Genomic DNA, 6000 nt, shown 5'->3' with positions numbered 1-6000 from the left:
ATGATGCCGATGACAATCGTCCCCAAACTGGGCCGCTGGATCGTCTTGTTATCGGTAATAAGTTTGGCCGAGGCCGTCACCAGACCAACAAACACCAAACCTGCCGAATTTGGCAAAAGGTACACCGGCTATGTGGATCGGAATATAGAGGAAGTCTACGCTTTTAATTACACCAGCCAGCCGGGCAAGGTAAGGCACTTTCTTATCATGGGGTGATTTTTTAATAGCGCACAAAGTGTTAATGGATCATCTGCGATCCAGGTGCTCGAGGACCACGTTTTTAGGCGCTCTCTCTGGTTGGCGCCATGGAGTTTTCCACTGTTAGGGGCGTCTCAAGATATGTACTCTCATTGGCCGGTCTGTTGTGATGTCATGGATATTTCTTTAATGACTGATGAGGTCAAGTAAACAATTTCGACACTGGTTTATTTCCAAATCGTCACTTGTGAACTATCCCCGGGGCTGACGTCTCAACGGGGTCCATTGTGGAAAGTTTTGGCTGCCAGGTGTTACCGAAAATGCCTAATTTGTTCGGCTTGCCATCAACGAAATAATTCCTTTTTACTGGACCATTTCATTGGTTGCTATGGGGATTAGATTACGTTTCAAACCGGAATCACTTATGTAGAACCCCCAATTACTTTGTTTAGCTGTCTAAGGGTCCCTTCTGGGGTTACCGCTGGGGACTCGCCGGTTTTTATTGCACCCATAGGCAGTTGCCTGGTCGGTATCCAGTCTCTCATAAGGAAATCTGTATTCCCACTGGCTGATCTTGGTGATGTCACCGACCGTCACTGCGATGAAATAATCTTGATGATGTCACTGTGGAAATGTTTTATTCTCATGCGCCAGCCGTGATGATGTCACTGGCTATTAGTGTGACGAGGGAATCGGGTTTTACGCTTTGCCGGTTTATGATGATGTCATCTATTGTCGGTGTGAAGAAGGATTCTCTATACCATCCTCTGTTTTAAGGCCATTTCTATATCCTGAAAGTGGAATGGTTTTACTCGGAACGGGTTCCACCGTACGATAAAATAATAATCCAGTAATAGTGCTTAAAAAAAGATAGAAGCCCGTCCGGTTTAACCGGTTGCACCCCCATGGCTGCCTATCCAAAAGAAGACAAAAATATGCGACGCGTTTCAGAAGTGAAAAATCCTTAATAAAGAAGGGGCAGGAATAGGATAGGAATGGTGATTATCGTTGGGGAAAGAGCCTGCGAGTACCGGAGGGGGTGAATTCCACATCTTTACTGCTCTTACAGGAAAAAAGGAAAATGAATCGGATTTACAAGGTGTCTACGTGCCGCCTGCAGAGCCCTGCACCCAAACGACAAAATACATACGTGTTGTTTGTCGGCAGGTACGTCGCTCTCTACGCGGCTCTTTGCCTTAAGATAATTAAAAGAAAATTTAGAGGGCGGAAAAAAAAATGTATTACACAAAAAAATGCCCCGTACCTCCCAAATTCCATAGGGTTTCAGAGGTGTTTTTGTTACGGGTTAGGCTCATCTGTGTGTCTCAAGCTGTCTGTAAATCTGTACTACGTGGAGCCAACTAGAGAGCTTCTGTACATTTTGTATATAGGGACTGAACACGGAATCTGAGAGATTCCGCAGCTATGTTACCGAAGGGTTGCCGACCTGACAAATACAGGTTGTTGTTTTTTTTTACTCAATGAGTAAGGGTTATGTTAGCAACTCACTAGGTCCATGGGGGGGCGGAAATGTCCTCCGTGCTCCGGACTCCCATGTTCCCGACTGTATTAAAATCAAACTGCTTACTGGCCCCCAAATTCATCCAATATATAAAACATTAGAGCCGTTTCTTGGATTCTATGGTCTGCTTTATTTTTAATAAGTAATGGATCCATGTGCCGCCGAGCAGCAGAGATCACCCTTGGTTTGCAGAGCATTGACCTCTGGGGGGGGTTCACATATCAGCACTAAGGGGCATTGCCCCCCAAACCGTTGCTGATGTTAAATAAATAGTCAAACACATTGCTAAATCTCTCTATTGACCTCCGAATGAATAGATCTGGTTTGTCTCGCCCGGTACGGTGCCCGGGGGGTGCACGGCTGCCTAATCCAACCTGTACAGCAATGGTTAATATTTAAGTTACTTTTCCCGGCATGAATTAATTACCCCAGGAGCCGGAGGGCTAGTTTGCCCAGCGGAGCCGCTGCCACCAAAAGGGCAGAATGCTTAGAGCCGCGGATGTAAGGGGCGCTTCGTGCCGCGTTGGCCTTCCGTCCGTGAAGCGAGACATCCCTGTAAATGTTTTAATTGTTAGCAAACCCTCTAATAATGAACAGGCCGTGCGGCTGAAAAAAGGGTTTTTTTTCAAGGTTTTCAATTCCTGGAATTGATTTAAGTTACCCAGTGACATCAGCTCTCTCTGGGACTCAAGGGGTTAATTCCCGCAGTTTTGCGCTGGAGTGTTGGACATCACCTCACGTGGCACATATGCTGTGGAAAGAGAATTATAAAGGCCCTGTTCTTGTGCTATTGGGGCTTATCTGCTAAATACAGTTCAATTACATCCCATTGTGTGGGTATTGTAGTATCTGTGTGTAGCGATCTGAGCTCTTCGCAGAGCCGTGCGTCGCCCACCCCTTCCTCCTTCCCCCGCAGGGTTGCGCGTCGCCCCATTCCCCCCCACAGAGCCGTGGACCACCTCCTTCCCTACTCTGTAGGTAGAAACACAATTGTGTCAGAACTTAACTACAGATATTGGGCTCAATTCAATCACCATAGAAACCATAATTGATGTTAATGGAAAACACACGGCTTGTGATTGGACTCCCTGCCAAAGCCCCAAATGTACGGCAGGGGTGTCCAACCTGCCGCCCTCCAGCTGCTGCAAGACTACATCTCCCATAATGCTCTTTCAGCTAAGGGTTTGGCTGAGGAGTATGGGAGATGTAGTCCTGCAGCATCTGGAGGGCCGCAGGTTGGACACCCCTGCGTTACTGCAACCTCTATATAAACTACGTGGAGACCAATAGAAAAAAACCTGCTACTTGGTGATTCAGTGCAACACACAAAGTATCTGTGTGACCTAATGGATACATTGTTACACAATCATTGCCACACACTCACTGATTGTTACACACACGTTGTTCCGCAGCTAAAGAGCTTCTCCAGGGGTGTCCAGTGGGCCACTTCATCAGAATTGTATCCGTGCGCGGGCCGCACTCATTTTTCACTGTGAGAAAATATGGCCTTTAATAAAATATGCAGATTAAAATAAAGTAAAATGACACAAAACCTTTACTCTTCCTCTCACTGATTTCTGGGCCTAGAAAGTTTTGTGACTACAAATTCAGGACTCAGGATAATTAAAAATGAAATCGTTCTATTTATTCTAGGGATGCGCCAAAATGAAAATTCTGGACCAAAACATTCACGGTTCACTTAGCCAAAACCGAAAATGACCCCCCACCTTTAAAATTAATAATAAAAACTCGCAATTTTTTGCTGTTACCAATCACACTCCTATCATGCCAAGTCAGCCAGTACATGCTGGTACAGGGTGGCAGCATCAATACACAAGGGGGGCAGCTAGCTAGGTTTCAGCATGTACTGGCTGACTTGGCATGATAGGAGTGTGATTGCTAACAGCAATCACAGTCCCATCATGCCTAGGTTCCAGCACTTACACATCTATGCTATCACACACACTCATTCATTCATATACTCATTCATTCACAGATTCATTCCCTCAATCACGCATACTCATTCAAACACCCTCTCCACCCCTCACAGACTTCAGCAGAGGGCGCGGCCTCCCTCTGCGTTCTCTGGTACTGCACAGAGGAAGCAGGATGTGATGTAATGTCACGTGAACTCTGCTGGGTTCCACTTCCTCTATGCAGTACAGAAGACCCTCCCACAGGTAAGTAGCAGGGCTCGAGGTGCGGCCCGCATTAGATCGGTTGCCCTGGCTGCCGATCTTATGCGGGCCGCATGTTGGACGCCCCTGTTCTATACAATCGCCAAGATAAAACACAGCTCCCCGCTCACTCCTATCCTACAAGACATTACAAGTTGCTTGGATTTATCGGCGCTCGGCTTCTAACCCCAGCGCTTATTTTCACTTTCGCTCCGATATTTGAAACATACATGAAATCATATTTCAGAACCATGTCTGTTGATATATTATTAGCTGCAAAAGCAAACAAATGTCTTCATTATCAGCCAACATAAAAACGCTCACACCGCTGGCTGGACTACATTGGCTGTAATGAGCTTCTGCTGTGGCAACAACCAGCGCAAACATCGATTACAAGCCTTCCTTTGGCGTTACTGGCTGCCCAGCGGTTTAGACATTGCTTCGATATACGCATGGTCAGTAAGGCTTTCCAAGTTTAACATAGAACCCGCCGTCCGATCGGCCCCATCCGGCCCCCGTCTAGTCGCCCGTTTCTCCTGCTGTAAAGACTCAAACCTTAATCAGTCGTTGGTCTCGTCTTAGATTCAGGAGCCGTATGTCTATCCCGCGCGTGTTTAATACCCTCACTGTATTACCCTCTACCACCTCTGCTGGGAGGCTGTTCCACTTATCCACCACCCTCCTAGTAAAATAAACCTTGCCAGATTTGTGCCCTAGTTGTATGATTTTTAGGATGCAATCTTAATTTTCGGTAAAAGTCAATGAAAGCTGTTAATTCTGATCGTAAGTTGGTTTTTGGAAGCAGTTTGGGACAAACGTACCCCAATTATCTTACCAGTGAGAAGCCCGTACTGCATAGAGTGTAATCCCATCATAATATTTTATATGCATTTAATACTATTATTATTTTGATTGTTTTACATAGCGCCATCATATTCCATAGCGCTGTACAGACTCTTATCCGCTAGCATACCGTATATACGAATGCCTCCCAAATGCCGCGGCTTTTGTCACAGGGCCACGTTTGGTAAATGAAGCGATATGTCTGTTCGGTGACTTTTAACCTGTGCAGAGACACCGAATAAATCGATCTCGCCCCGCAAAACCGGCAGCGAGCCGTAAAATAATGTATAACGTATAATGTGAATTTACCCGCAAATAATCCAAAAATGACAACGCGATACAGATTAGATTGTAAGCTCAGGAGCCCAGCATTCTTCCCCAGGAATTTTGTAGATTCTAAATTCACGGGCCCTCAGCTCCTGCTGTTTCTGCTGCGTAAATGTATCTTTATGTATTCGTTAAGCAAATCAGTTTTAAACAGCGCCGCGGAATATGTTAGCGCTTGAGGAAAAATAATAACAGAACCCCGCCGCGGGGCAAGAAAAAATTAAATGTAAAAAGATATATTTTTACCTTCAAACTGGCATTTAAAGAGTTAAGAGGCTCCAGATGGCTGTTTCTAAATGCCACATGTGAGGGTAAATAGAATTTCTAAATGACAGATAAGGCAGAAATTTCCATTGAGGCAACAGAGTAAGCAGATAAGACATTTTACTGATTACTGGGGAGGACTAAGGGGAAAGATAGCAGAGATTAGAGGCTTTTGTGTTGGAATATCGAGGTTTTGGCAGAGAGCTGGAGGAGGCGGCTTTCGCTACACATTATAGGAGCCGCGTTCTGGCCGCGCTCCCCGCTGATAACGCTTTGCCAAAAGGCCAATCAGGATTTACACGGCTCCGGCCAATGAAAGGATCCGTTACTAAATGGGCCAACTGGGATAAAAAAAAAAAGTCTCCTAATGGAGGTCCTGCCAGGCTTTGGCACAGGTGAAGACACTTTGGCACAGGTGAAGACACTCTCTTATACCAAGTGAGCGTGCGCCGGGCCCTTATGTTAAAACATGGTGGGTTATTGGGGGCCCCTAAAGCAGTGTGGGACTCTGTGTGAGACGCTCTGCAGGGCAGGTCATGTGTTTAATACAAATTAAAAAATATTTATATAAAAATGTATGCATTTATGAAAATAATAATTGCATTTATGACAAAAAAATGAAAATAATTGAAAAAAAAAATATTGCATTAAACCAAAAATATAAATTTA

General features: G+C 45.2%; 1 pseudogene; it reads left to right on the top strand.

Annotated features, from left to right (window-relative positions):
* Positions 1 to 6000, top strand: part of LOC149280714 (SID1 transmembrane family member 1-like) — a 33398-nt pseudogene continuing 27398 nt past the window's right edge.

The sequence above is a fragment of the Sceloporus occidentalis genome, unplaced genomic scaffold (assembly GCF_023333645.1).
Source record: "Sceloporus occidentalis isolate IW3139 unplaced genomic scaffold, rSceOcc1.0.p SCAF_148, whole genome shotgun sequence".
Taxonomy (NCBI): Eukaryota; Metazoa; Chordata; class Lepidosauria; order Squamata; family Phrynosomatidae; genus Sceloporus; species Sceloporus occidentalis.
Note: the sequence above shows the minus strand (reverse complement) of the source record. Positions and strands in the feature narration are given on the sequence as shown.